Raw genomic sequence first — 6,585 nt, forward strand, 5'->3', positions numbered from 1 at the left:
ACACTCACCTTTCCTGGCTCCATCCCCGCCTCTTCGACCTGTTTGTTTCCTCTCCACCTATCCTCTCCTCTATCCCTCTTCTATCCGCCTCCCACTCTCTCCCTATTTATTTCAAAACCCCCTTCCCCTCCCCCTTTTCTGATGAAGGGTCTAGGCCCGAAACGTCAGCCTCTCTGCTCCTATGATGCTGCTTGGCCTGCTGTGTTCATCCAGCCCTGCACCTTGTTGTCTCGGATTCTCCAGCATCTGCAGTTCCTACTATCTCTGATACATTTAAGGGGATTGCTTGTATATTGACCTTGTGCAGCAAAGATTCACTAGACTGTTTCCAGGACTTCAAGGATAAAATTATGAAGAGAGACTACTTTCCATAGACTATAGAGGGTAGGGAGTAATTTAGTTGAAACATTTAAGATTTTGAAAAAAAATCTGATGGAACTGATAATTGGATATATATTGCTAGTATGGGAGCTGAGAAAAAGGGGCTATACATTTAAATCAAAGCCATGCTACTTGTGGAGAGAAGTTAGAAAACATGTTCACATGAATAGTGGTAGAAATGTGTAACTTTCTGCCACAAAAATAAATAAATGTGAGCTCAATTAATGATTTTAAATGTCAGATTGATTGATTGGTTTCTGCTTGACTAGGACAAGGGTTACATGGCAGGTAGATAGGTTTAGGATAGAGATCAGCCATAATCTAACTGAATGGCTAAAGGGGCTGAAAGACCTATTCCTGTGTGTTCAAGTCCCAGATGGCGACTGGCTGAATTAAGAGTGAACGTCAACATTTGCATAAATGAATCTGACATCCGTAGAATCATTCATTTTTGTGGGTAGTTTGATCAATGCTGTGTTTGTCTACAGTTTTTGACGATGGCGATGAGAGAACTTTGAGACGGACATCGCTCTGCTTGAAAGGGGAAAGACACTTTGCAGAGAGTGAGGTTAGTGGAGGAATTAAGCATTACCCATGGCCAACTTTATCCTGTGTTTTCCACGGATACAATAACCAGTGTTTTGCTTAATGTTTTAGACACTTGACCAGTTGCCTCTTACTAATCCAGAACATTTTGGCACCCCTGTCATCGGAAAGAAATCTAACCGGGGGAGAAGGTCCAATCCACTGTGAGTAATAATTTATGATGCACTTCTCTCACAAGATATTGCAACCTTTTTTAAGAGTGAATTTTCATGTGTATATTTAAATTTCTATACATCTCTACAAATTATTTAGCCTAATCTGGATGAAAAGTTTTAGTTTACCTGTTACAAGAGGATTTACTTAATATTAGAATTATTTTCGCTAGAGTTAAGAGATAATCTTTTCCATTGTTGCCCAAAGCTTACATTTTTTAAAATAAATTTTTCTCACCGCTGAAGTATTTAGTGCATTTTTTCACCAGATCTCTCAAATGTGGAAATGACTATGCATATAATCAAACCATTTGGGCCAAGTACAAGACCAACTTTATATAGATGCCTCAAATAGTGATTCAATTTTTCTAAACTTATTATCAATTCAAAAATAGTACAGCAATGAATTTATCCTACTAACACTTCCCCATCATAAATTCCTGAGCGCTCACTTAGATGAATAGTTTGTTACTTGTCAAGATAATTGCACTCTCCCGACAACAGGGGCACTGCAAGGCCACCACCTTTACAAGTGTAATAGTATTTACATCAAAGGAGAGTACACATTTAAAGTTTACTTCCACTACATGCTTGGATAGTACAGCAGTGAATGAAGATATGCAAACGTGTCAAAGACTGATTCAGGTCTAAAGCTTAATACTGTATCAGCATCAGGTTCAGTATAAAGGAAGTAAGTCCTCCATTATGTAGCACATTTAACTACAACTAGATGTCCCAAAGGGCTTTGAACCACTGAAGTACTTTCTTTCAGATTTAGTCACTGTTGTATTACAGGAAAAGCGGCAGCCAGATTGCATGTAGGAAACTCCTGTCAATCGGATTGACTCAACAACCTGATGCTGTATTAATGTTGTTAGGTGGAGATAAATATAGGCCAGGACACGAGGGATAACTCCTGCCTTTTCTGTGAAATAGTGCCGTGGGGGTCTTATGTTCATCTGGGAGGACAAGCAGGGCTTCATTTTAATGTTGCATCTGCAAGATAGCACCTCCAACAGCGCAGCACTTCCTCAGTTCTGCTGTGGGATGTCAGAATTTTTAAATTCATTCCCGGGATGTGGACATTGCTGAATGGGCCAGAATTTTATTGACCATCCTAATTATACAGCAGGTAGTGAAGTGTCAGCTCAAATCTGCTCTTAATACTCTGTGTGGCCTAAGTAGGGTTTTGTCTAACTGCAGCATAACATCTGCACTTCTATACTCCAGCCTAATAGATATGAAGGCCAGCATTTCATTAGCTGCCTTGACTAATTTCTGCACTTGCTCATAGCATTTTAAAAAGCTATGCACCTGAAACCCCAAATGTAATGTCATCATCGAGTCGTTAATGAATATTGTGAATAATTCAGGCACTAACACAGATCCCTCCAGAACACCACTAATCACGTACTGTCTATTTGAGTACTTACCCATTATTCCAATTCTGTGTTTGTTGCCAGTCAACCAATTCCTCAGTTCCATGCGTTTCTACCTTTAGCTAACAGTGTCTTGTGTGGAACTTTATCAAAAGCCTTCTGGAAGTCCACATAAACAACATCCATTGACTTAACTCTTCCATTACCTTTGTTATCTCCCTCAACAATTGACAGTGGTTTCATGGTTATCATCAGACACTTAATTCCAGACTTTTTTAATTGAATTCAGTTTCCAACATCTGCTGTAGTAGGGTTCAAGCTCACGTCCCCAGAACATTCCACTTAGTCTCTGGATTTATAGGCTATTGTGGTCAGTTGACTCGCCGAGCTGGTTCATTGTTCCGCAGACGTTTCATTACACTGCTGGGTATCATCATCACTGCAGCCTCCGATGAAGCGCTGTTGTGTTTTCCTGCCTGTCATTTAAACTCTGATGTCCATTGAGCTGGATTACCTCACTTCCGGTTTCCCTTCGCAATGGAATGTATACGGGGTCTAGCTCTGTGTTTATTGATGGCTTTCCTAGTGGAGTACCAGGCTTCTCGGAATTCCCATGCTTGTCTCTGCTTTGCCTGTCCCAGGATACTGGTGTTGTCCCAGTCGAATTGGTTGTTCTTGTTATCCATGTGGATGGAGATGAGTGAGCACTGGTCGTGTCTTTTTGTTGCCAGTTGATGTTCGTGTACCCTTGTGCTGTGTCCAATGCAGTGTTTGTCGCAGTCTTTGCAGGGAATGTTGCATATGACATTGGTCCTATCCATAGTGGGCAGTGGGTCTTTGGTCCGGGTGAACAGTTGACGTAGGGTTGATGTGGATTTGTGTGCTACTCTGATGCCCAGTGGTTGTAGGAGTCTTGTGGTCAGTTCAGATGTGTTCCTGATGTAAGGTAGCGTGATGAGTGTGTCGGGGCGTGTCGTATCTTCCTGGTGTCGTTCGTGTGAAAGGCATCTTCTGACCCAGTTTTTCGGATATCTGTTGTCTTTGAATACTTGGAAGAGGTACTCTTCTTCTCCTTGGCGTAGCTCTGTGCTGCTGCAGTGTGTTGTTGCCCATTTAAATAATGTTCTCACACAACTTCGTTTGTGTGTGTTAGGGTGGTTGCTGTTGAAATTCAGTACTTGATCAGTGTGTGTGGCTTTCCTGTGTACCTTTGTTACCATTTCCCCATTGGTCCTGCGTTCCACCATGACGTCCGGGAATGGGAGCTGTTTGTTCTTCTCCTCTGATGAATCTGATCCCAGTGAGGGTGTTGTTTATTAGTTCGTGTGTCTCCTCTAGTTTGGTCTGTTTAATAATGATGAAGATGTCGTCCACGTAGTGTATCCGTAGTTTTGGTTGGATTAGCAGAAGGGCCATACTTTCAAGTCTCTGCATTACTGCTTCAGCTATTAGTGCAGAGATAGGTGATCCCATGGGTATCCCGTTGATCTGTTCATATATTTGGCCGTTAAAGGTAAAAGCAGCACAGAACTACACCAAAGAGAAGAAGAGTACCTCTTCCAAGAATTCAAAGACAATGGATACCGGAAAAACTGGGTCAGAAGATGCCTATCACACAAACCACACCAGGAAGATACTACACGCCCCAACACACTCATCACCCTACCTTACATCAGAACACATCGGAACTGACCACAAGGCTCCTACAACCACTGGGCATCAGAGTAGCGCACAAACCCGCATCAACCCTACGCCAACTGCTCACGCGGACCAAAGACCCACTGCCCACTATGGACAGGACCAATGTCATATACAAGATTCCCTGCAAAGACTGCAACAAACACTACATTGGACAAACAGGAAGGAAATTAACCACAAGGATACACGATCATCAATTGACTACAAAAAGACACGACCAATATTCACTCATCTCTATCCACATGGATAACAAGAACCACCAATTCAATTGGGACAACACCAGGATCATGGAACAGGAAAAGCAGAGACAAGCACAGGAATTCCGAGAAGCCTGGTACTCCACTAAGAAAGCCATCAATAAACACGTAGAGCTAGACCCCGTATACATTCCATTGCGAAGGATAACCGGAAGTGAGGTAATCCAGCTTAACGGACACCAGAATTTAAATGACAGGTGGGAAAATACAACAGCACTTCATCAGAGGTTGCACTGATGATGTTACCCAGCAGCGTAATAAAACGTCTGCAGAACAACGAACCAGCTTGGTGAGCCAACCGACCACAACATCCACAACCCGAGCTACAAATCTACTCTAAAACCTAATAGTCTATTGATAATACCCTACGCCATTGCCACCCTTGTGCCCTCCCTCTCGCTCTTTCTCTGTTTCACTATCGAAAATGCAGAACTTTAGGATTATGTGCATTAACTCTCCTGAAAAACATCCCAGAGTCACTGACTTGCAGGAATGCTCTGTCCATCATATGGAAACGATTAATGTCTAATCCATTTCTGAAAGATCAATCTTTGTCATTAAATGCAGATATAAACCTGAAAGTAACAGCTCAAAGTGTGACCGTCCTGTTCAATTAAAAAGGTAAACAAACATTTAATTTTGAAAATTGTGCAGAGTTCTCTGACACAAAGGGTCACTGTGGTAAAGATGTACCTGTGTTACACCTTGTTCTTCTGCTGTGGTTTCTAGAATTATCATAAAATGTTCATTGAATGCAAAATATTTGTCTTTGGACTGCTTTTTAAAATATTGGAGTGAATTACTGCATGGTCAAAGCATCATGGTTGTGTCATGCTAAAAATAATCACAAGTGTATTTTTCAGGGTTTACTTTAACAAGTTCTGCTCATTTTCACAAAAAAGAACTATCAGACATAAATGCAGTGTCTAAAGCTGCAAGTGTAAGCAAAAATGGTACAACATTTGTGCTTTTAAAATCGGAGATGTGATATTTGAGCTGAAAACAATTAATGAGCAAGGCACTTAATTTCTGAAATCTGAGGAGCACTAATCCTATTAGCAAATTCTCAGCTGTTCTTTGACTGCTCTCAAAGCACATTGAAAGAAAGCCGTCAATACAAATCATGTTCTCTGAACATCCTTGGCCTTTTTAAGACGGCCCATCCAAGCAAGACTCAATGTCTGGCATCTGCTTCAGTACAAAGCCCTTCTCCACTATCACATGGAGGTTTTGCTGACCAACTGCACATGATCAGCCAAAATTGCTTTTGTACACACCCATCTTCAAGCATGCTCCTTTCTGCATGTAAGCAAATCGAGCTTGGGTCAATTGCCTTTATTCCAAATCACATTGCCAGTAAAATTATTCAATGTTAGAATACACTGAACACAATGGAAAATGTGGTAGCTTTCTGACTTCTGTTTTTGTGCCCAGTGTTTAGCTGCTGTCATACATGCCTTATGTTCAGATTGTACTATATCTTTATTTTTTGTCATACATGCAAGTGGACTGTGATTTGTATCTTTTCATCCTGTGGACTTGACACAGTTGAACAGAATATCAGTCATGATCTGTTGTCTTATTTCTTTGTAGTCCTGAAGAAGAAGAGTCATCTTCATCCAGTGATGAAGATGATGAAGAAAGACGATTAAATGATGAACTAATTGGTAAAATTGTCTGTGTAGAGTGTGCAAATGGAGACAAAAGGAAGACCTCACGGTACCCAGCTCTGGTGAGTATTGAACTTTTGCTTTTAAGGCTGGAGCCAGTTTAAATATGGAGATTTGTAATGAGGAACATTGTAAACCACAGCAAAGTTTGTACCATGTTACTGTCACATGGTATAGAAACATGTAAAGGAACTTGATCTGTATTGTTCATGAGGGCTAGAATTTCATTAAATTAAACCAACTGGCTTAAAACTCTTAAATAAATTTCACTGGAAATACTGTTGAAAATAAGTTCAATCGAATGTAGTGATGTATTGGAAATGAACCAATATCTACGCTCCATTTCAGGTTATTTAGAGTAAAACACTTCTCTGTGATATTTATATGTGCAAGGTTATTGTCTTTTATTTGATGTTCTGTCAGTTCACATTATTTTCTTTCA

At 40.7% G+C, this 6,585-nt stretch overlaps 1 long non-coding RNA gene across 1 annotated transcript; it reads left to right on the forward strand.

The window, feature by feature from the left end:
• The first annotated feature begins 857 nt into the window (after positions 1-857).
• On the forward strand, positions 858-6,201 carry LOC109926335. The gene is made up of 4 exons (XR_007261674.1): positions 858-949; positions 1,039-1,130; positions 5,041-5,094; positions 6,067-6,201. It is a non-coding gene; the product is annotated as an uncharacterized LOC109926335 (long non-coding RNA).
• The last annotated feature ends 384 nt before the right edge of the window (positions 6,202-6,585 follow it).

Source organism: Rhincodon typus, unplaced genomic scaffold (genome assembly GCF_021869965.1).
Source record: "Rhincodon typus isolate 14 unplaced genomic scaffold, sRhiTyp1.1 hic_rhity00012396, whole genome shotgun sequence".
Lineage (NCBI taxonomy): Eukaryota > Metazoa > Chordata > Chondrichthyes > Orectolobiformes > Rhincodontidae > Rhincodon > Rhincodon typus.